The sequence below is a fragment of the Pezoporus flaviventris genome, unplaced genomic scaffold (assembly GCF_033815535.1).
Source record: "Pezoporus flaviventris isolate CSIRO_AGI_PZ_B2104156 unplaced genomic scaffold, CSIRO_AGI_Pfla_v1 ptg000036l, whole genome shotgun sequence".
Classification (NCBI taxonomy): Eukaryota; Metazoa; Chordata; class Aves; order Psittaciformes; family Psittacidae; genus Pezoporus; species Pezoporus flaviventris.
The window spans coordinates 4155882-4181246 of record NW_026892584.1 but is presented as its reverse complement, the minus strand read 5'-3'; the positions used below and the strand labels follow the sequence as shown (position 1 = coordinate 4181246).

The 25365-nt window shown below is 40.2% G+C and overlaps 1 long non-coding RNA gene across 1 annotated transcript; it reads left to right on the top strand.

Moving 5' to 3' along the window:
• Positions 1-1972: 1972 nt before the first annotated feature.
• LOC133274111 (uncharacterized) lies at positions 1973-25365 on the top strand. Its single transcript, XR_009745030.1, has 3 exons — positions 1973-2539; positions 23323-24217; positions 25304-25365. It is a non-coding gene; the product is annotated as an uncharacterized LOC133274111 (long non-coding RNA).

Sequence of the window (25365 nt, the reverse complement as noted above, 5' to 3'; positions counted from 1 at the left end):
GCTATCTCACTGCTTTGGCTAGGTTTCTAAAGCCAAGTAGTATGAGTCCAAGTCACTGCCTTAACTTCTCATGGTGGTATTCGGATCTCATCCACCAGACTAATACGCTTGTCTGTTGTGCTCTGTCACATGAAGGCCCACAGGTAGTGGAGTCCACTGAAAACTGGCAGAATATTCACCTGCCTTGAATAATAAATAGTAAACATTTCTGCTGCTGGGGCATTATGAAACTGCCAAAAGAACAGAGGTTTCTATGCTTCTCTGATTTCTAATCCGTCTGTTGCATCCAGCAATGTGGTATCCAGATTTGTTTTGTGATTGGAGATGGGCATTCTTTTCCTATTGATGGAGCCTGGCATGCTCTGTCAACCACACAAAACTTACTTTTTTTCAAAGAGCAGCTAGAGATTCTGAACAGTATGTGAGAAAGATGTAGTTAAAATAATTATCTAAAATCCTAGTATCTTGAAGTCATCTTCTTTCAGATTTCCTTCCCAGCTGACTGGCATTTAGTTGCTGTAAAGAAACAGGTCCTAGGAAAAAAAAAAGGTATTGAAGGAATCTTTGCATAATTTTACCTGAGATACACACATAAAGTCCAAAACTTGATTGCTCTGTATTTCTGCTGGAGTACAAATGCACCAGGTTTCTTATTAAAGAATATTTAGTTCTTTGCGTTTCTTAGTCAGTATATATCTTCCTGTAGTAGGGGGGCAGCAGTCTTATAGCTGCATAGTTCAGGCATTTAAGTGGACCAGCAAGTGCTGGATAAGGTCCAAATCTACGTTGACTAACTGTGGACCAAGTTGCAGATCAGCATATCTCCATGTGAACCAGTGGCATTAAATCAACAGAGCATTTGGTCCTTTCTCTTTTACAGAAAGTTACAGTGTTTGGGAATGGTTTACATTCAGGCAGACTATATTGACTGAGGTAAATGCTACTTGGTTGGCTTTTGTTCTTACTTAATTCCTTAAAGTATTTTTTTAAATTCGTGTTTCAGATTAATTTAGCGGACACCTTAGTGCAAGCTATAGTGTTGTAAAGCAAAATGACTTTTAAAAGTAATGGGATTTATTTCATTAGAGAAAGATATATATATATGCTATTTAATACACTAAATACTAGCTTTAGGTCTAGTTTTTGTTATTCCTGTCTTCCTATCAGAACAGCGTTCGTGAATGGCCTCTGTGTGTGCCAAGCATGCAAAAAAGAACAGTGCCTTGAATAACTCTTGCAAGATTTTCTACACTGTTATCTAATAGACTTTTGTCATTTTACTATAAGAATTAGTGTGGGTTTTTTTTTTTTACAGTTAAAAGTACAATTAAAAGCTGAAGAAATCCTTGTAGAAAGTTTAAATTAGCTTAAATTAAGATCTTTTGTTTTGATGTCTCACATGAAAAATGGAGATAGCAGCACCAAAATACCCAAATTATGCATACCTTAGCATCCGCAATTTTTCCAAAGATGTTTTGAGTAATTTAATATTTACTGGGGCTAATTTTATGTGTTTTGACAATATCTTCTGTATGACTGTTTCTTTTCCAATAATGAGATTTTATGTCTAATCTAGTTTAATACTATACACTCTGCAACAATGTATGTTTCACTGTAATATATTTGGTTCTCAATTTCAATATCAAACTAATCAAAAAAAAGCATATTTGCAAAATCTGCTTCTTAAGATGTGTATCTCAGATACCACAAATAGTGGTTAGTTTAAATTAAGCTGCGTTGCCTTCAAGTGCAGAGTTAGTAGCTTTCACAGAATATATTTAATGTACCCTGTAAGTAAGAGACACCATTGCTGAATTTTTCCTGTGCTTTTTCTGAAACCTTAGTTTTGATTCACAATAAAATAAAATACGCACCTGAAAAATCAACCCTGTATGTTGGGTCAAAGTATGACATGTATGACAAATAATGAGGAAGGGTGTATGGTTTATTTTCTCTTAGCTTCTAGACCCATTTTCAGTTGCGTCTATGTGGGTGCACTAGGTGTTTGTTATTATTTTGTGTGGGGGCTGGTGACAGCTGAAAGTGGGTTGGCAAAAACAGCCGCATAAGCATATGCTTGAAATGATTAACAACAGGAGGTTGGGAAAATGCTGTATTTGATTCAAAATAGCAAAGTATACCTTTAATTAAAATTACTGTGCTGAACATTTTAGTGGTGGTATTGCAGCTGGATATAATGCAATTTACTGCAGCGTAATTTTGTTAATTTGAGATTTAACAAAATCTTAGCAAAATGTTAAAATGATCAAAATTAAACTATTTCAGAAAATACCTGCATTTAGGAAGATTTTGAGATCTGTTTTTTTACAAATTTGTTTTTGTTGTGACTCTTTAATGCAGGCGCTTCAGTGCAGAACTTGGAACCAGTCAAAAATATAGGCATCTAAAGTGCTACAGATTGACATCTTTAGCTACTGAATTACTGGAATGAATCTAGAAGCAGGTGTTTGATCTTTAGGTCTGCTTGTAGAGTTGAAACCACCAAGCAGAGCTGCCTAATCAACAGGGAACAGTAAGGGTGAGTTTTAATGCCATTCTTCAATCCCAGCCTATTAAAAGTAAAAGGGCTGGAAAGAAGTATCTCTGCTTAGAATCCACAGTGTTAAGCCCCACCATATGTACTTGCAACTTTTGTCCTGAATTTCATGTATTTTGTCCTGAAGAGCAAGTAAACTTGCTCATCTTCAAATATTGCAGTACAACAAACAGGTTGTTGGCTGGCTGCTTCAGTTTCTTCATGTCTCTTCACCCAGAAAGTAAAAGACCTGGGTCTAATGTCTTTCTGCACCTGTGGGAGTTATTTCTCCTCCTTCTTAGAAGAATGCCATAATCTGCAATATGAATTTAAGGTAATGCACATTTTTTAGTGGCGTTGGAGGGGCACTGTCTACTCATAAGATGAAGTTGCAATTCAGTATATAAAGTGATTCCACAGTAACTGACAGAGAAAGAGAGCAAAATAGGTGGTTAGGTTTGGGGGAAGAACCTGTCTTCTGGGCCTCCTGTAAGCCCTGCTTTTGTATTTTAGTCAAAAAGTGCTGAAATACCAAAATACATTGGCTGAAGAGGAACCAGGACTAGCATCACCTCTGTTTCAATTCAGAGTTCCTGCTGAGCTTTGGTTACTCTCACTCCTCTCATTCAGGACTCTGGTGTCAAAACATCCCCAAGAGAAGGTATTCCTACCCCACAAAGCCTGCAGCCTGAGTTAGTTTTACATTTCCTCAGGCAAAGCAAATAATGGTTTCATCCCCTGCTTTCTACCTGTCTGTAGCCATTAGGTGAACTCATATGGGAAGATGAGCACCACATTATCTACCATCTGTGTTTTAGGAAAATGGCAGACGTGTGCATTTTGTCTGTAAAGCCAGTTGCGACTTTTTAGGCCTTCTCTGGGCACAAGTACTGGGTTGAGTGCTAAATCTCTTTTTTGAATCCCAGACAGATTAGAACTTCTCAGTCCCATTGAGACTAGGTCAGCTTCAAGAATGTGCAGGCATAAAATGCTAGGGCTTTTTCAATTGACAATCAAGGGTGAAATTTAGACAGCTTCAGGGGGAAGCATTGCTTTAATAGATTTTCCAGAATGGCAGCCTTGGTGCTTGTATTCAGTGTGAAGAGCACAAAATCTGCCTGGGGCCATGCGCCTCACATGGGCTGGTGAGGGAAAACAGGAAGACCATCTTCTGCTTCCCTTCTCCATATTGTGGTGGACTGCACAGACTCTTTCCCACTTGGCTCAGTTTAATTTTATTGGAAATAACCCTGAAAACATGCTTTAACTATTCCTCCCTCTCTTGGATGTTTCCACTGTTCCAGTGAGGTGAAAATTAATACTAAGCTAGCATATTGAGGTTCTAAAGTCTTTAGCTGTGACTAATCAGCACCATTCACTGCTTAGGGCTTTTGATGCTGGGAGGAATGAACAGTGCTGACTGTAGTCATGTCTCTGAATGATTTGTCCATTGGATCACATGCCAAATTTAAAACTGTTATATTAGATGAACAGATGAGGACTCTGAAATTACATGTGGGGGGGAGAGGGAAATCACTGTGGCTAGAACTTAATTTTTATTTTTTTTGTATTGGGTGGCAATACTTAGATAAGGGGGGGATTATTTCTATTCCTGTGCGCAGTCTGAAACTTTCAAGATGCTGAGGGCTGTAGCCTCAATTCAGCAAAACACTGAATTAACTTTAAATATGTGAGAAAAGCACTTGTGGTTTCTTGGAGTCTGTTTTACCTAGGCGTCGATAAATATTCGTATCACTGTGGAAAGCCTCAGTCACATTTACACTGAGGCCTGTGTTGTATTTATTGTCTTCACACCCTAGCACAATCCTATATAATTATACCCACAAAGCCATTACCTTTAAGGCCTGCTTTCCTTTATAAAGGATCCTTTATAGCCACTTTGTCAATTAGCTCATAAAAGATGTATGTTTCTTGTCCACTCTTGTATTCATTAAGAGTTTCACCTGCACGAGGACTGAAAAACTAATTTTTGTCTACTTTTATGAGGGCCTTGGAGATCAGATACGTAAATCAACTGCAGAGTATCAGAATGCTGCTGTCTGTGTTCAACACTGGCATTAAGTTTTAGGCAGATATTACTCAGGTGTGCTTATTATTTATTGCTGGGTGGTTTATATCCATGCATACACGTTTTGTTGCAGTAGGAGTTCCGTGAATGCATGCCGTGATACAGTCCATATCTTGAAAGGCTCATGGTCTTGCAGGAATGTGGGAGGAGGAAAGCTGTAAGTGAACTTCTCTAACTTTACACAGAAGATCATAATAGGTATGGATTAGGAACCAAGTTCCCTTATCTGTACCCCATCTGTGCCTTTTAAGTTGTGGTGTAAACCAAGGAGCTAGGAAGTTACCAGTGAGTTTTGTGTGGAATGCCAGTCCCCTGGGAAAAAGGGACTAGAGGAGTTACAAAGGCTGTTAGCTCAAAAGATTGCCGCACTTCCTGTGGTAAAGATGTAGGTGCTGAGCGTCAAGCCACTGAGGCAAGTACGTGGGTTTGTTAGGTTGTTTGGAGAGGAATTTTTCCCATTGAAGTGCTGCAGGGTCATCAGCTAGGAGGGAAATGCCAACATTACAAGTTATATGTGTGTGATTTAGACTTTCCCCTATGTGACAGTAGCTTAAACACTTTCATGTGCATATTGTTACAATAATAGAGTACTGAAGGTGTCAGTCCTAGATTTCTAAGCTTTCTGTACCTCCAGATCTTTCTGAACTGCTTGTAATGGCTCTTGAATAGACAGAAGGGAGGTTATTAGAGCAGATCTGTGTTCTTAATTGCAAAAAAGCCTTGTACATCTACTGTCTGAAACCAGCACTCGGTTCAAATGGTGTCATAATGTATAGGTTCATTTTTTTTCTGTGTTATCAGGACAAATTAACCCATTAGCTGCACAGACTCTATTGTGAGTCAGAAGTATATGACTCATATGAATAGAACATTTCTATTCTGGTTTTAATTAACTTGGCTTCCACCCAAATCCTCCTTACAAATGAAAGATACTAGATTAGCTGAAGTCTACAATACATTTTTATGGTTTGTGCTAAACTTGCATGTGTATTTTTATGAGATAATGATACAAAAAAAAAATATTCCCATGAATGCACTAGTTTAAAAACTAAGCAACAGAGCTGCCTTATTTGACAGTCTGCTGAAGTACTGTAACTAATCTGTAAGAGAAAAAAAAAAAAAAAGAAATGCGCAATTCTAGGACATTGGGAGATTATTCCCAGTCTTGATTCAGATGACTGAAAAACTTGTGGTGATTACATTTTCAGTAAAAAGAATCTTAGGTGGCACTTCCCTTTGTGATTTTCATAATTTTGCTATCTGGGAACTTTTATTTTCTTTCTTAAGATAAAATGTAAAGATAGAATTGGTCAGGATCACTATCAGTATTTCTAATTGGGTCACTGTGCTTTAATAAAGCAATAGCAAAATCAAGTAATCTCCTCAAATATAAATTGCAGAGAGGATAATCTAAGCCACTACTGATTGTAGCCTGTCAAAATGGAAGCAATACTAATCGTATTTACACAATTTTAAAAGTATTGAAACAAAACAAATAAACGCCCCCCCCCCCCCTTCCCCCGGACCTTCACAGAAATCAAGTCCTGAATCTTACTTAACACTAAACTTTCTTCATGGCACCTTAGGGGCTCTTAATGCAAATGAGAACTAGGTATACAGATACTTGGTGCACAAATGCATATCTCTAAAGAAACAAGCACAAATAAAAGTAGAGGGTGAGGGGAAGAGAAAGAAACATATCTTTGTGTGAACACTTTAGAGTTTGCAACATGCTCATATAACACAATGAGGGTGGGCCAGCTGGCTGTAAAATAACCTAGACAGATAAATTAATCAGTAGTATGCTCTGTGTGCCACCAACTGTCCTGTGACTAATAAGTTAGTTTTCTACTTCGGCAGGTTCCATGAGTTTACTTGTAGTTTGAAGAAGAGAGCTGGAAGAAAACGGTCAGGTTTTAAAAGGGGTTTCGTTAGGGGGGCTCTGAAATGAAAACTTGCATGTGGACCACTACTTCCCAGACTCTGCAGTCCCACAGTTTAATTCCAGTGGCTTAGAGCTCTTAATCAAGATCTGCCTTCAACTCTGCCTGCTGCCAGTTAGTACTGATAAAACTCTAACTTGCCTTCTCATTGTCTAAGTGGTGACATTAGGACTTTCATCAAAGCAAAGAAATTAGAAGCACGTAGCAGACTCAGCTTCATTTAACCGAACTCCATGTCTAGATTCAGAGATTTTTCTGTCTTGGAGGTACAGGAAGATAGTCTGGCAATAAATTCGTTACAATATGCACTTTCCAATCACTGTAGAAGGTTACCAAGTTGGTAGGAAGCAGATTTAGGGCACAGGTTTTTCTACAGATATTTTGAGCAGTTACACTGCTTTTCAGGAACACATGTGGTTAGAGGTTTGAGTATTAATTTCTGAAATTCCTTTGCTAATAATTAGACCTTGCTTTTCATTTTTCATTAGCCACAGCCGAGTCTCTATGCTCACTTTATTTGAGTTTGGATTGCCAAAAGTGTCTGGATTCCTGTTTTATGCTTACAATAATGTCCCTCCATTGAACACAGCTCCTTTAGGTAATCTACAAAGTATTGTATGATCCACCAAGGTGCGTAGCATGATGTGAATACAGAGTATTAATGGGCAAGTTTCTCTGAGTCAGCTCTGCCTCCTTTTGGGATATATATACAGAGAAACCTGCATCATGCCTCAGGATTTCCGTCTGTGCTCAGTAACAAAAAAGATCAGGGGTTTCCTTCTCTTTGTGTAGGTAGTTATGTGTAGTTGTACTATTAAGCGGGAGAAGAAGCATTTGTACCCTGAAATGAGATAAAGGATTGATCCTGCTGGGGCAGCACAGTCCCAGCACCTTTGTTAATCACTTTGCTAGCAGACCTGTAACTTGCATTCTGAGCACTTTCGGTAAATAAACTATACTATATTGTGTTGCTAGGTCTTCTGCATATACCTTAACACTTTAACCCCAGAAGTCTTGTGATCTTCTTGTTCTCTCCTCTGGTATGACTCAACCTCACCCTGTAATTTTGGTATCAAGACTGTGATTTCTGCTGCTTCTAAGACCTCTTTCCCGATGGCTCAGTTACCCAGCAGACCTCTGGGATAGAGTTAAACTGCAGTGAGTAACACCAACAGAAAACTTTGGCTGTCCTAAGTCAGGCAAAATTTTCCACTAGGTGAATTCTCTCCCATTAAAAATCAGAAGATTTGTTCCAGGGACTCAAGACACTCTGGTTATTTAAACACGATTTCTCTTTTATTACTGGCTTATTAAAACCTGCCATTCTTTATTAATCAGCATTTCTTAATTAACATAAAGTTCCCAAGATCTGGTAGAATTCCACCATCCACAATCCCATGCTGTCCTGTTGGTTTCTATTTAGACTACATATTGCTAGAGTATGTGGGATTATATTGCATGCTGCAATTATTTTCAGGGAAGACTGTGACACTTGGCCTTGATCTTGGCTTTCTTTAATACAGAGCACTGTAAGTATGCTATATTTATTTATAACTTGTTGGGGAGAACAGCAGAGGCTGTCTGACACTATACACTCTCTTTACACTGTAATTATCGGATGGGGCTCTCAGGAATTACAGGGAGGAGAGCTTTGCCATTTGGAAAAAAGGTCTTACAATTTAATCAGAATACAGTGTTAGCCAACCAGCTAGTTAAATCATCCTGTCCAATTGTGGTGTGGGTTGAGCAAGTTCTGTGTTCAGGATTCCCTTGAGCTGCTTTTAGTTATGAAATAAAAATAAGAAATTAGGTCATTTTTACTCTATTGACTTCTAATCATACAGCTTCCAAGAGTATATAGCAAGGTAGCTTTGCCTAAATTAATATTTGACATCTCACCACTATGACTAGGCTTTGCCACCGGTTGAAAGCTAAATTGGGAATGCTCATTCTGAATGGCAGATTACATATGTGCTTGTCTCTGGACTGGTTTTAACCCTTGTAACACTGCAGTTGAGTACTCTCAGTCCAATGGTGAAAGAGCTACATCAGGTCTCCCATCACCATCTAAGAAAAATAAATACTTTCCAGGGTGCCTTGTCCCCTCCATTGGTTATTTCCTCATTGACTGACTCTCCTGAGATATTTGTATCAAAATACTCCTACCTACTTTCATCCTTCAAAAATTCCTAGCTCCCAACCCCTTTCATCTCATCACACCTTATGACATACCTCTTCTTCCAGCTGTTGAGATAGTTGATCAACCCAACATCTAAACAATCAAAATCATGCAGCTGATCATGCAGTTGTCTCACCAAAACCCAATTTTTTCCAACTGGTCTTAGGCACTCTGTCATTCCTGTTCCTTTCTCTCAAGCAACATTGAAAGTTTTGAATGGTTTCACTGTCTTACTGCATGTAAAACTGATAGAGCTTCTTATTTCTATCATCAGCCCTTTGTGTTCTATGGATGCACTCATAACACTTCCCCACTCATCCCCCCCTATAATTTTAAAAGGTAGAATTGAAAGATCATGTTTCAATCAGTTTTTGCCACAATCCAGTGCATTCTGCAGCATAATTTGCAATACCTCTTTCTTTTCCCCTTATGATTATTCTAAGAAAAAAATCCCAATTTTGACCCAGCAAACAGCCTGTGGCCATTGCTTCATTTGTGGCTGGTCAAATCTGTTCACACAGATTGCAACTTAGTGACTGCACAATGTGGAGAGCATGGCTGCATGTCTTTGCCCATTACATTGCAGAACAGTATTAAGCCAAAAAGAGTGCTGGGAAAACCTCAGAAGAGCCTGAGTTTGGATACATCCCAAATGTTTTGGTTCCTTGTGTGCACTTACAGAAATCAGAAGAGAAATCAGAAAGACCTATAAATGTGCTATTGTTCATTCCTCTCCTTTTAATTCTCTGATTTTCTTTTTTTTAAATGACTTCAGCCTTGATTCGCTCTTTACTCTTTATTTCATCTTTCAATTATAGATGTATACCACTTTACATACAGTGCTATGGAAGCATATTGTTTAAAACAGTCACATTGTTGCAAAGTGAAAATGGGATTTGAGGAATTTACCAAACTTCTTATAGATTAGTTACCAAATAACCCATGGAGTTGACACACTTGAAGCTTATTACTTACAATACTGAAAAGTTAGAAAATGAAAAGGTTATACTTCTCCCATGAAACTGAGTTGCATCTGCATGTCTCTATGTGATGTTGTTTTTTTAAGCCCGGGTGAAATTGAGTGATGAAACCCGCTTCTATACTGTTAGCGTTATATGAATTTGGGGACAGCTTTATCCACTTATACCACTCTGAAGCTTCCCATTTTATGAAATAAAAGTTGTGTATCTGTATAGCTAGAATTAACTCCTCCCTGCTCTGCAGGGGATGATGTTGCTTTTCTCTTAATTGTTTTTCTTCTCTCTAGCAAGTCACATGTATTTTCAAAGATTTGCATGCTAACAGAGTCTTCATATTTATTGCAAAGCCAGTGATAGTCTTTTCTCAGTATCCCTGGACATGGGGCAGGCCAGACTTACAGAAAACAGAAATAGTGTTTTCTGTTATGTTATCCTCTCAAGTACGTAGATTATATGAGATAGTCTGAAACTGAATTTAAAGATGTATTTTGCTAAGTATAAGTTAGATCTTAACATTTGAGAATGGCTTGGTGTTTAGGATAGCATGAAAATGAATTCCTTCAATAAGTTATAAACAGTTTACCTTTCTTGCACTCTTATCTTGCTAAATGTAAAAAACCTCATTTCATTTACTATATAATTATCCTGTGTATTCTTGAATGAAAGCATAGCAAAGATCTCATTTCTGGCACATTTGGCAGCAAAACAGTTAAATTGCTAACAAATAATGTTTTGTAGTTTGTATGAGAGCCAAGAAGATTAATGAAATGTTCATGAGAGAGTCTGGCAAGTAGCCACATTCCTATGGGAACATTGCTGCAGTGAGGTTTAACAGAGCATAAGGGACTTTAAGAAACAAATGTGTGGGAGTTTTAGGGTGAACTGTAAATGATAAGAATCTAGTAAAACTAGATATCGCGTATTTTGCCTTTGAGGTTTTCCAGTGGGTCTCTGTAACATTTCTCATCCTTATCTAAAGTTTGTGAGGAAGATGAGCAAAGTGCATCCTCATTGGGTTTTTCAAGAGCAGCTGTCAAACGCTAGCTCTGCTGACTTCTTTGAATGTTACATCAGACGTAAACTCGTTAAACAAATGGCTACAAGAAATAAGTCTTTTAGCCTGAACAGAGTTTTTGTGTAGAAGCTCCTCACTTTAATGCTTAATCTGTGAGCCTGCCCGAAACTTGCGTATGCTTTTAATTGTGAAAAGCTGTGTTAATTTTGTTCTTTTAGACAAGCCAAGAAGAAGCTGAATTACTGTAGCTTTATTTCTATTCCTGTTGTACCACCACTTCCCTTTTCACAGCAGTTGTCTCTGAAATACGTTCATATTGACCATGTGTATCCACTAACATGCTGTATTTCAATTGAGTTAGTAAATATTATATTTAATCAAAGATGAGGATGCAAGCTAAGTTTCCTCTGTTTCAGAAGAAAAAGTCTTCTGTAAGATTGCTAACAGCAATCAAGCACTTCTTTCAACCATACGAAAAGATAAAATAAACAGGAAGCTATTGATTTACCTGAGAGCAGGGCAGGCATTGAGAAATGTATGGACTTTACAGTATGCTTTCTAGAGGTCAGCATGCAGTATGCTAATCTAGAGATTAGCTAAAATAATCATCATGGATAGCTATTAAATTGAAGGAAACCTGTGTTCTTACTTACCTTTCCACTAGATGGCAATGGTACATGGTACTTACGTGTACTTTAGTAGAGGAAATCTTTAAAAATCAAAATTTTATTAGAGGTTTGAGCATCTCTCTTAAGTGAGGATAGATGTACTGTTAACATATGCTGAATCTCAGGGGTCTCAGTAGTCCCTATCTTCAGTAGCAAAACTTAATTTTCTTTCTTTGCATAACAAATGCAATACCCAGATTTAGAAAGAACACAGATATGAATAAGCCTTGTTCAAAAGCAAATACAGTGCTGTGTTGACAATGCTGTCTGACACACCAGAGTGTGTATTAAGTTTCTACTTTTATGGTGGATGAGACATTTTCCTTGTATTTGAACCAAGAGATTAAAACTGATTCTTCGAGTAATTTCATTGACTAGTTACATTAGGGATGGATTTAGTTCTGTGTTTTTGAATTATAAAATTAAGATTGCACGTTACTGTGAGAGGAGGGGAGAGGGCTATTCTTTCTGTGGTGAGTCTGCATCCAAAGTGGGACTCCTTCATAAAAGGTGCCCCAAGGTCATTTGGGGTTATTATATTGTAATAGAGGTAATGCTGGAGAAGGAGGGTGTGAGAGGAAAGAGGCAGCATAAAATATTTTAAGGTACCCAAGGTTTGAAAAAATGCAATAGGCATTTGGACAGATGGGATATCTGAATCAGGCTACTGGTGAGTTGGCATCTGTGGAGACCATTTGAGGTCTGTCTGAAATTCAGAATACACCATGGCAGAACTGCTTTTTCCTAAAGTGTGACAGTTTGTTGTGATGCAGATTAACTGTCTTGCTGTGAAATAGTCCGCAGTGGCCTGCCTGACCCCACACGACTGCTTGCCAGTGGCTAGATAGAGAATGCGTGGGTATTAAAGTGTCTTGATATAAGAAAAATCTTTGGTATGATCACAAATATATATCGATGCAGAACATTTGTGCTGTACTAATCATGTGCTTCACACGGGAGGATTTTTTGATAGATAACCACCTACAGGACTTTCATTCCATGACAAAACAAGATCAGATTCAAAATACAGGAGTTTAATTGCCTCCTAGCCAAATTGTTAACCCAGCAAGATTAATAACCAACCTTCATTGCTAAATAGAGTTCTGTGTTTAATTACTGTTGTAACTTTATTTTGTACACTCAGTTCATCAATAGTATTATTCTTATTCAGGTCTGCTTCTGGTTGCAATAGTGAACCAGCCAGTTACATTTTTGTCAGTGAAATATTTTGAGAAGAGTTTGGTGGGTTTAGTTCTTCAGTTAGGGTTGCTTGTGAATTCTGAAACAAAGTGCAGTACTGTAGTTTAGGCATTGAACCATGTTTCTTGCAAGAAGATGATTTCCTTTCCTTACTCTGCCACACTATTTCCATCATGACAATGGCTAATTTGCTTGGACTTGTCAAATATGTCTACCTCACTGCCAATGTCTAGCATTCCTTACTGCCTGGCTTCAAGGCTTAGTCAGCCAGGAGCTTGAAGCACTATGACTGTGGTGGGCACTGGTCTAAATAAATCCGAGCTGTCCTGCATCCTCAAAGGCATAGTGGCTGCTAATACAGATGGGATTCAGGTGCCCAAATATTGTAAAGACCTATATTTTTGTTCCTTTATAGCACTCTAGATTGTCACTTTAGCATCTTTGGAGGTCAAACCCTGTGAATATCCACACTTTCTAACATTTAACTCCATACAAGTTTCATGGGATAGTCAGCAAAAACCTAGTCCTTTCATGACCCTTGAGCTGCACCTATGTTATTCTGGCTAACAGACACATAGAGAGCCAGTGGCTAACAGCAGCTCACAAGTCAGGACAGCTAGCCTGTACCACAGCAGCCTCATGAAAACAGGATGTCTGTCAAGAAAACGTGCTACCCTCGTTCTTGATACAGAATTCAGCAGCAAGCTTCCAAGTTAATCAGTTGTGCTCCCACAGCAGTAAACTCAGACCCATTCACATGATTGGTCTATGGTGAGTTTGTAACCAGCGGAGCAAAACGTTACATTTCTCCTGGTGCTGGCTTTTCCAGGGATAGCCCTGTGGTATGGTGTATCTAATATTGGCCCAGATGGATGTTCTTTTGCTCTTTTACAGGTGTATTAGAAAACGCTTTACGTAGCAGCCTCTTCAGATTATCCTCGATATTTTGGGGAAAGTTAAATGCTGCATTGGAATTTTTCAGACCTGGGACTAGTGCACAGATGGGGGACTGCACGCATGGCTGTGTCTCTCAGACTTGTGCAGTCTGTAAGATCCTGGTTGCTGCATCCCCAGCATGCTCAGAATTAGTCTGCTGGGTCATGCGAGCTATGGGTGGGTAGCTACTGTACGCACCAGAAGTAGAAGAGTCACTCCATGACTGTTAGCTTTGTGGACTGTCCTTACTTACTTCTTTTGTGCTCAACACAGAGGGGAAGATAAGTCATCTCCTAGAATCACTGTTACTGACTCCCACCCCAGACTGACTGACTTTTGATCTCTTCAGGTTTGTCATAAGAGGGAGAGAGGCCTTGTCGTGTGTTTCCCTAACATGCTGCCAGTGTGTGAGGAATGAAACAACTATGAAATACCTATATCTCTAAAATGAATCTGTAACTGAGTCCCTTCTTCCTGGGATCTCTTGCATTGACGTGGGGAAAGATCAAAATTACTGACTATTCATTGTAGTCTTCATGGACACCCATGGAAAAATAAGGCTAAGAAATAAGCTTGAAGGCCTGCCCAGAAATATCCCTAAAGCCACATCTATAGGGTCAGTCTTTCTTTCCCCACGGCCTTTCAAAAGCACTGGTGAAGCAAGGTGAAGGTGAAGTGACTCTTCCATTGGGCATGTGGGATATGTATAGCATCGATGCCCAGAACTTCACCCTCTTCATACTCTGCAGATGTTGTCACAGCTGTGCACTGCTGAAGAAAGGGAATAACTCCTGGCCCTGTCTCTGTGGTTCCAACGCTCACCTACTCAGAGGCAACAGTTCTGCTCAGGAACAGTGCTCTGAAGCTGTCACAGATTTCTTTTTGTCTGGTGTGGTGGTTTTAGTCCTAAAGAAAGAAATACAGACATAGAGCGACTCTCTTGTAGTGTCAGGGAGGCTTGCAGAGTCCCAGAGGACCCATTGTGCTTTTCAGAAGCCTCATGGCTACATCTGTATTAAATCAATTCCTATAACTGATGAAAAGTCATGTTCACAGTTAGTGGACATGGCAGCACATCATATTCTGCTTCATTTTTGGAAAAACAGGAATTTTTCACAGTTCAGCTCTAGTCAAGGGGTCTTTGCAAAAGTCCTGAAACATTGTCAAGCAGAATCAATATTATTAATGTTTTTAAGCTTGGAAAACATTTTTGAGGACAGAACTTTTTCAGGAAAGAGCAGTAAGCAATAAAATTGTATGGTCAGGTCCCATTTTGTCACAGAGACGTGGATCTCATTACCTGCTATAATAGGTCAAACTGCTCTTGTCTAAGTAGAAGCTCTGGCAGTGCTCTAAGAATGATGTTGTTGGGTTCTTTTTGTCCTTATTTTATTTTATTTTATTTTGTTTTATTTTCACATCTATCAAATTGTGATGACAAGTGAAAGATGATGGTTGGGCATGAGGAAATAACAATTCTCATTGTGTTACCTTGGCATTGTCTAGATTGGTGTATGTGGCTCTATACCAAAAAGATCACTTTCAGTATGTTACTAATGACCAGACACTTAGGCAAAGGAAGAAATCTTCTTTCAGTAACTGCTGAGTGGAAGATGAACCCTAAAGCATGGGTTGGGTTTTTTTGTTCTAGAATACTTTTTTCTTTCAGCAAAGAGATTAACACCTTTTGCAGGATCTGTGTTCTCTTCTTAACTCTGAGCGCTGATCTGACATCCACAATCAGCCTGGAAAGCCAGAGAGAAATGCTCTACAGCCACAGCTTTCCAAGGAAGTCAGGAGACCCTTTGTGGCCTCATACCTCAACCAAGTATCTGAGGTGGCTGTAGTATGGCCACTCCAGCCAAGCTCAGCCAAGTGGGCAGTGGTGATGAAGAACATGAAAAACCCCTTTCTCCCTTTGCAGGGAAGTTTATTTCAATTTAGTTGCATGCTTTCTCATAAAGCGTGTTTTTCTGCATCACACCCTGACAATTTTAAGTCCCAGATTACAAAAACACTGCAGCAAATCAACTGTAGGAAATGCAGTGCCCAGTCCATATTCTTGGAACCGTGTAAAGAAATCTAAATAGTCTTTTGTATTTTAAAAAAGTCACAAATGTAAGTCAACATCATGGGTTTTTTAAGGTCTGAGTCATTATTTTGTATACATGTCAACAACAGTCCTGTTTTTGATTTAGTGAGGACTGTAGATTCAGATCGCTGGGTTTGATTTTTGTCTTGTCTCACCATTGCTGTAAATGATTTTAAGTATCAATAATGTAGTGTGCTGATGGTGTAATACACAGTGATAACATAGTACCTCACATAGTGGTAGTCCTTGTTTTCTTCTTGAGCTTCATAGCTGAAGAAACTCTGGAAGTAAGCTTTCAATGTTTGCATGATAAAGGCATGTTCTGGTTTTTTACTATGTGTGTCTACAAAATCATTGAATTTAAGGAAAGAAATTTACTGGCTTTTGAAGGAATATTTAGCCAACTAGTTCTCAACAAAGGCTGGTTATGTCTGGCCAAGGCATAGAGAAGGAAGGACATGAAAATGATTCCATCAGGGTGCCTGGTCTTTTCCAGCTCATCTTCTTGTCATATCACTTCTAAAAGCTGGGATACAGGCACATTCCCTACCTTAGACTGGCGCATAAGCAAAGCATTCACCCAATTCTCCCTAAAGACTAGTTGAAGGAATGATGCCAGAGCAGGGTTACACTTGGTTAGTCCCCGTTACACTTGGTTAGTTCCCCTTTGTAGCAGCCCTTTGATGCTTTAGTGATGAAGTAAGATTGTGCCTGTGAGAGGGAATAACTGGTTTGCTGCTTGGTATGCCTGAGACCCAGGTCACTAGGTGAAGGCAGAAGCTCTAGCTCCTTTCTCCATGAGGTTCCGGGGCTGGTGTCATGGAGCTGCCTGCCAGCTGCATTTGGACACTGAACGATAGTGTGTGCTGGTTATTAATCCCCACTGTGAAAAAGAGGTGAGTGATCCTTCTACAACTAAGGTTTCCCAAAGTAATTTTTACTAATTAGTCAAGAAAATTAATAAGGAATACGTTATTTCCCTCAGAAGGCTCTAATCCCGCTTGACTGCACAGTATTAAGCAATCCTATCAAAGAGAATGTATTTTTGAAGCAGTCCTTGGGGCAAAATCAGAGCTTCAAGGGTAAGAAATAATGAGAGATGTAGGGGAGAGAGGTTTTTTATTTTTGGAACAAATATTGAAGAAGAGCCTTTGCTCCTGAGTCAAGTTCCCATGCTTTCTCATTATATTCTTTGGCTGAAGTAGTCTTTAGATAACAAATGTGTCAAGCTGTTCTGTCTCACTAAGTTAGAATTAGATTATGTCTGTGCAGAAGAAAGTTTTGGAATAGCTGCAAAAACAATTACAATGCTGCTTGATTCGCTGATGATGTTAATTGTAAATCCATATTAATATAGGGCTGGGCAGGAGTTGCCAGAAGGTTTCATTTTCTATGTACCATGACAGATGCTTGCCTTCCTTTCCTTTTTTCTGGTGCCTTAGACCTTAGATATCTCCAGTATTTTCTGAAAGAATAAACAGTAGCCTTAAGCAAAGTTACAATTGATAGGAAGGTTGCAATGGCCTATATAAATCTCCTTATATGACTTCAGCTCTCATAAAACCAGCTCATAATATTTTAATCATATTCTGGAAGTCCTTTACTACTAACACATAGGAAATACTGTACAACAGCTAGTTTCCTACTTAGGAAATTTTAAGGTGTTTCTTTTTTTGATGTGGTTCTTAACAAGGAAGAGATACAAAATGCAATCTGGAAGAGAAAGTCAAGAATGGAAGATAAAAATGGGAGCTTTTTTACTTCATTTTAAATTTGAAGTAGAAAGCTGTTCTTTCCAGTCAGATGCCATGTCTCTTTTTGCAGGAGTTTTCAAGCTCCGTGTCTGCTAACGAGCTATGGAAGGCTATTTGTGTGGGAAGTATTTCTGTCTGGGGCAATGCATTTTTGAAAGGTTGTCAGATTTGTGTGCTGTAGTGTGCAACTGTTTAAAGCTGCTCAGATGTTTATACATTGTCCTAGTGATGAAGACAGCATGAAAAATCAACAGACTAGATGATTTTGCCACTATAGGTAGATGGTTTGGCCATTTGTCACACGATAATAGCAATTTAACACAATCTTAAAGATCCAGAGAGGCATGGCGTGGATGCCGGAAGATGTAACTTAGGTGTACGTTCCAGGTTACTGGTGTCACTTCAGTGTGGCCACACTAGCAGGGGCTGAGCCAGAGGTGAGTTATACAGCTGCTTAACTGAACAGAGCGAGCAGGACTGAGTGGTGCACCATAATTCCACAGATTTTCTGCTTGTAGGAAGAGCATGAGATAAAAACAGCTGCTGAGAGATTCCAGCAGAGTATAGAAACAAAGTGAAATATCCTGTGTCTCTGGCAAAACCAAGATGAAAATTTCAATTAATTTTAGTATATTGTTAAAGAATTACTAGTTCCTTGGCTGTGAGACCAATGAAGCTACTGATTAATATGAATAGGGCAGTTCATACTCACAAGCACCTCATTAGGCTCTCCAGAGATTCGGGAAGATCCTGCTCTTTCAGAATATGTTTGAATCACATTTTCTCCACAGCCGTAAGAGCTATAAGGTTGGGGGAGGGAGAGAAGTGGTTATTGAATAGCAAAGGTGGGTGCAAATTCATGTCACAGAAATTGAATACAGATCACAGATTTTCCAGGCCCTTTTATAGCTGGTACAAACAGAGAAAACACTAAATTGTTCCTGTGATAGAGACTGCACAGCCCATGAAAGTGTCCTATTAAGTGTGCTTTTACCCAGAATGTTTATGACTGTAATTGCTGCTGCAAGTTACTTGGCACAGCAACTGACAGTTCATTCATAACTTGGTGGTTTCTCTGTTAAGAAGTTACCCCCTAATTAGTTCCTGTGAAGGTACTTTATGAAATCATGGGGTCATATTCTTGTAACTTCTCTGGTATGACATCTGCCCCGTGCAAAGGACTGGAATTCAGTCTGCTGAGCTGTAGCTGAAAGATGACTGGAGATGGGACAGGAACATTCAACTGATCTCAGTGCTTCTCAGTCCTAAAATTAAGGCTGAACCAGGAAGAGCATCAACTAGGGTGCCTAGCCCCCTCCAGCATCCATCTAGTTGGTGGGGGAATGGAGTGCATCCTTCTAGTTGAAAATGGCATAAAGACCATTAGTTGTGGTGACACTGTCCTCTGTGGTTCCTGCACTCAGATAAAATCTTCATCTGTAGAGGTTCAAGGATCTGACCATGATTTCTTTTGTTGGCTTATGTTTCCCTCTAGTTCTTATGAAGGAAATCAAATGCATTTTCTATGATTAATCCAAGGATAAACCGACCTTCCTTTCTTGCTGTGCTTCCTCTACGCTCTTTTCAATGTTCAAATATAATAATGGACTATTGCTACCATTCCCTTGCTTTAGTTTTTTGTTGTTGAAATGAATTTCCAAGTGTATGACCTTCTGCATCAGCAGTACCATCTGTTTTAGAGTGACATTTTCTTGATCTTAGCAACCAAAAACCTAGAGCTACAGCCCTTTAAACTGCCTGCTACTGTGCAGCAAGAAGAGCCTTTTGGAGCAAGGAGTGGGGGGTAAAGACCATAATTTAATTTTATTTTGTAATTTGTCTTGCTTCATACATACCCATGCACATATAGGGGACTATAACTCACTTTTCAGATTAAATTCAGAGCCAACCATCACCTGCATTGAGACTACTTAAGTATGATATTGTCCTACGGGGGCTGCACAATTTGAAATTAATTTAATTATGGTCTTAGGCATTTTGCATGGGATTTTTTCTTTCTCTGATCTGAACTTCAAATCCAGGTAGGTCTGAAGTTATCCTTAGGGTCATCTCTGGTGGACCAAGTCCATAAAATAAATTTATGAAGCTTGGGTAGGTATATTGGTATATTGTTAGTAAAGATCTGTAATCTCTGTAAAATGCATCTAAGTGTCAACATAAAGCTGGAAACCTTTTGGCTATGTCTTTTTCTTAGTCTCAGTCCCAAACTTCCAATATGGATTTCTAATGCTTTTTAGCTAAAAGTCCCATTTAAGCCAAGTACTGGAAGGCATGCTAGGGCACATGAAAAACAACAAGGTGCTTGGTGACAGCCAGCATGGCTTCACTAAGGGGAAATCCTGCCTGACCAATTCGGTGGCCTTCTATGGTGGGGCTACGGACCTGATGGACAGGGGTAGAGCAGTTGATGTCATCTGCCTGGACTTGTGCAAAGCATTTGGCACTGTCCCACACGACATCTTTGTCGCTAATTTGGAGAGACATCAATTTGATGGATGGTCCACTCAGTGGATAAAGACCTGGCTGGATGGCTGCACGCAAAGAGTTGTGGTCAATGGCTCAATGTCCGGCTGGAGACCAGTAACGAGTGGTGTCCCTCAGGGATTGGTGTTGGGACCGATCTTGTTCAACATCTTTGTCGGTGACATGGACAGTGGGATTGAGTGCGCCCTCAGCAAGCTTGCCGATGACACCAAGCTGTGTGGTTTGGTTGATACGCTGGAGGGAAGGAATGCCATCCAGAGGGACCTTGACACGCTTGTGAGGTGGGCTGATGCCAACCTCGTGAAGTTTAACCATGCCAAGTGCAAGGTCCTGCACCTGGGTTGGAGCAATCCCAGGCACAGCTACAGGTTGGGCAGAGAAGAGATTCAGAGCAGCCCTGTGGAGAAGGACTTGGGGGTGCTGGTCGATGAGAAAATGAACATGAGCCGGCTTCAGTGTGCGCTCGCAGCCCAGAAAGCCGACTGTATCCTGGGCTGCATCAAAAGGAGCAGGACCAGCAGGTTGAAGGAGGTGATCCTGCCCCTCTATTCTGCTCTCGTGAGACCTCACTTGGAGTACTGTATACAGTTCTGGTGTCCTCAACATAAAAGGGACATGGAACTGTTGGAACAAGTCCAGAGGAGGGCCACGAAGATGATCAGGGGACTGGAGCACCTCCCGTGTGAAGACAGGCTGAGAAAGTTGGGGCTGTTCAGCCTGGAGAAGAGAAGGCTGCTTGGAGACCTCATAGCAGCCTTCCAGTATCTGAAGGGGGCCTATAGGGATGCTGGGGAGGGACTCTTCATTAAGGACTGTAGTGATAGGACAAGGGGTAATGGGTTAAAACTTAAACAGGGGAAGTTTAGATTGGGCATAAGGAGGAAGTTCTTTCCTGTTAGGGTGGTGAGGCACTGGAATGGGTTGCCCATGGAAGCTGTGAATGCTCCATCCCTGGCAGTGTTCAAGGCCAGGTTGGCCAGAGCCTTGGGTGACATGGTTTAGTGTGAGGTGTCCCTGCCCATGGCATGGGAGTTGGAACTGGATGATCTTAAGGTCCTTTCCAACCCTAACTATTCTATGATTCTATGATTCTAGTTCATACTTGACTATTTCTGTAATGACTAACTTAAACAGATGTAGTATTACTACAGGTAGGTCTCCATTAGTTAACCCAAGTTTCCTGATGCTGCATTATTTACTATGATGGTAATTTCTAAATTTGAAATTTGAGATACCTATTAACACGTTTTACAAGCTGAACAGATGGCTATATATTCCTAACTCTAAAAAATATTATGCAGCCAATGCAGCTGTCCTACCATCCAGAGGAGTCATAAAAATTAACATAAACTAAACTTTACCTAACACATTTATATTTTTTCTTAAATATTTATTCACAAGTCTCTGAAATGCAAATTTTATTGCCCTGGGAAAATGCTAATTTTCATAATTGCTCACATGCTTTAAAAGATCATCCCAAGGTGAGAAAAAACTGCAGTTCAAATCTAATGACTGGCTTGCAGAGGAGCAGTTTAAAGATTATGATCTCAGCTTACAAAAAAGGTTTACACCAAATGATCAGATATGGCCATTACATGTGCAGAGGGTGGGCACAGCCATGTCACTGCTAGGCTTTCTTGTGATCCAGGGCATGAAGTCGCATCAGAGGGTCAAGTGTCTTTTGCCTGATCAAGTGCAATTTCTGAACTGGAGTTGAGCAGCGCAGTCCAGAGACACTTTAAAACCTACTGAAGTAGCTTCAGTTGAGAGTGGAAGAAGGGTCTGCTGGTGATTTCTACTGGAAGGTGTATGGTGAGGGTATGTAGGGACCCATAGGATCTGGCCAGAGTGACCTAAGCCTCTCGATGAGTGTAAAGAGCATTAGTAGTTTTGCTGTGGGTGATGTTACACTCTTAATCATGCCAACTTGGGGCTTAGTATCAAAGTAACTTTTTTTGTAACATTAAATGTTTTTATTACTTTTTTACAGCATCAGGTTTTATGGGGTTTCTGTCAACTAACTGCAATCATAACAACAATAAAAAGACATATTTCTGTAGTGAATAGAGTGCCGGTAGAGGTCTTGGGGTGGCTGCCATTGGAGCTGAAGCTCTTCAGTTATCCAGGGAACGCATGTTGGAGGTCAGCAGTAGGAGAGGCTTGCCCAGTGTATGCTCAGCCCACAACATCACATGGCAGTAGCACAGAGGGTGCTACTTTACAGCTGAGAGGATCTGAAACACAAAGGGGTTAAAAGATTTGTTTGAAGTCAGTCCTTCCACTGGTCAAAAGGCCAGGAATAAAGGCCATGTTTCCGCAGGTTCCACCAGCATATTTCGCAATTAGGCCATCTGAGGTTTTTCTAGTATCAGCCGCAACGAAGTGCACTAAGACCTATTTGTGTGTGATTTCAATAAACTGGCTGCGTTACTCCTGAGGGAGGAAGTACTCAGTGTGAAATTACGGACTACGGAACCTCATTACTCCAGTCACCCAGACCGCAGCTGTGACTGAGGACTGCTTCATTGACTCCAAGGAAGGGAAATGCTAGCTTTAGCCCAATTCCTTTGGGACTGTTGTCTCTAGCATGAACGTGACACTACCAAAGGCACAATAACACATATGCAAACTGAAGTTTCTTTTTCATCATTGAAACTTAGGAACAGGGCTACACTGGCACTGTAGAGGTACCTGGTATTGCAGGGGTGACAGAGCTTGTTAGAGTACCACAGGTAACCCAGCCACAGCAACCCAAACCCCCATGTAGGCTACTTACTCTGTGAAGCAGCTTTGTACTGTGACAGCAAAGTGACACGTTACCTAAGCCGGATTGCTTACCTGGCTCTCTCTCTGCTGTCCTATAGGCAGCAACAAGGGCATTCCCATGCCTCTCCTATGGGGCAGTGTGAGAAAATTCGAACAGCTTTGGTTTGGAACTGGCCACTTCCACAGAGAAGGGATAGGAGAATTGTAGATGAACACTGGACATGAATGCTAATTTTGGTTCTACATGGTAAAGCTGTTAAATCTGGAGTTTCACTGAGGGGCATCGTGAAGGTCCCTTCCCAAGAGTTGTTGCTGTGAAACAAATAGAGACATGAAATAGATAGGGGCTACTGTGCTCAGAAACAAAGGCAACAGTGTCATTTTAAAACTGACATCTTTTGAGTTAAAAACAAAAAAAAAGAAAAAAAAGAAAAATTTTGGGGGAATTTGTAGATATAAGGGGGATTTTTTTAATTACATTTTTAAAAGCACGAAAGTTGGGTGTCCTTAGAATCACAGTTCACAATTCAGCTGGAATGGGCAGTCTGGGGGAGCAAGAAGGGAATATATGTTTACGCTGCAGCAAATACAAAAGAAGCAATATTAACTAAGTTATGTGTAATACCTTTTCTGTTTGTTTTTCTTTGGTATGTTGTTAGGAAACAGGCCAATTTCAGGAATGTAGTTTTTAATTTTCACTGCTACGGTGAGTAAACTGATAGCCTTTGCAAAAATATGGAGTAACATTCTGGGGATAGGACCAGAGCGCACTGACTGACACGCAGAGGATTTCTCTCTTTAGAAAACATAAACCTTCAGAACTGCAGAACTGCAAAGGATTTCAGAAAATTACTCAGTCTGTCCCTGCACTGAGGCAGGAGCAAATACTCCCAGACCATGCTGGCACATGCAGATCCTAACTTTCAAAAACCTTCTGTGAAGGAAGCTCCTCTGGCTCCCCAGTTGATCTGTTCTGGTGTCGCACTGTTATAATGCAACATAACAGCGATTCAGAAAATGGCTGTGTTATGTTTATAGCAGGGACAAATTTTCACTCCCATGACAATGTAAAGGATTGCTAAAGTTTCATATTAAGTTTAACTTAAACTTTAGGACTTTTTTATATTGCTGGAGCAATATGAAAGGCCCACTAATGTAAGTGAAAGCGAGGCTCTCTGTTTCTGATGATCTTTCTATGGCTGTAGACTAGGAAAACTCCCTAGGACAATGATGGTATTGGCTGCATACAGGAAAGTTGATCATACACTTCATGTCTTCTCTGATACTGTGATACAGTGCCAAAATTTGAACGTCTGGAAGCAATAAAAGGAACTGCATTGATAAGAAGAGAAGGTGCAAGATTCTGAAACCATCTGTCATATTTTAACACATATACAAGAGACTTTTGATGTAATTTATTTTTTTTTCCCCCGTGCTTTCTGTATTCCATCTTCCTCAGTTTAACATTGAAGAAGAGCTTTCAGACACACCTATGTCATCACCTTATGTGGTACATCCCATGTCCAGATGAAGCTGTACAAGGTATCCCACAAGGTAAGCCTGCAACTCACTATCTGCATGTCTGCCTACCCACTCAAAAAGAGCAAAACTCTTCAGGAGCCAACAGATTGCATTCCCTCTCTCCTGCTGAAAACAGTACAGCTCTCTTCCATTTCTTTCTCTACTCAAAATCACCTGTTGATCTGCAGACAGCTCCAGACCTGCATCTCACACATTTGCAGAGCAGCTCTGCAGCTTCCCCTCCTCTGTGACCCCATATGCTGGGAGCAGCTGGTCGGTCTGATCTGTGATCTATTAACCAGCTGCGTTTGGCACACAGAGCTATGGACAAGAGGAGAGCCGGCTGCAGGTGAGGGTACGCCTCTGAGCGTAGCCTGAAGCTGAAAGAAAGGCATGCTCTTCAGCTGCAGCACAATGCTGGGTGGCCTCTGCTTGCACGTGACTTGCATGCAGTGTCTCACTCAATACAGCAGCAAAAGCTGAGGGGCCTGAAAATCTGTTTTGTTGCATGATGTGCCGTAATTGACAGTAAGGTATCTGGTCTTCTAGAATGCCTATTTTTAAGGATGTTTTCTCACTTTGTGAATTGAAGAAAACAGTTTTGCAATGTGCTACAGGCCCCACCCTGCCTAACCCTGGCTAGTTAACCTGTAACAGATTGCAAAACTGGTTTGAGTCACACAGTGAAGAAAGAGACACAAATTAGGTTTTTAATAGTTTAGCTCTCCTCACCAATAACATAAGCCGTCAGCTGTCAATAGAAGAAATACAAGTGTCACCTAGGCATTCTTTAGCCACACCGTAATGGCTCCTTTCATGGTTTTAGAGATTAAAAACTATCTTAAAAAAAGGCCGGAGTAAAAGTCCCTTCCCAGTGCGGCAGCCTGGATGCCTAATTCGTATTCTGTATGTAAGATTCACATAAATGCCATGAAGAGCTCTGACTTAACTGAGCAGCCATAGTTCAGCTTATATGCATTGCCTTGCTAAGCCACTGTAACTGGCTTGTGTGTCTGAGCCAGTGCTGAAATCACATGTAGGTAAATATCTCACCCTCTTCAAACCTGGGCAGCAGAACAAACCCATGTCTCAAACAAAGAGTTTTTACTTATTTTCCAGAGTTTTCCACTGGCCTGAATTCATGAGACACCTAAAGGTTGGACAACAGTCAGAGCAAAAAA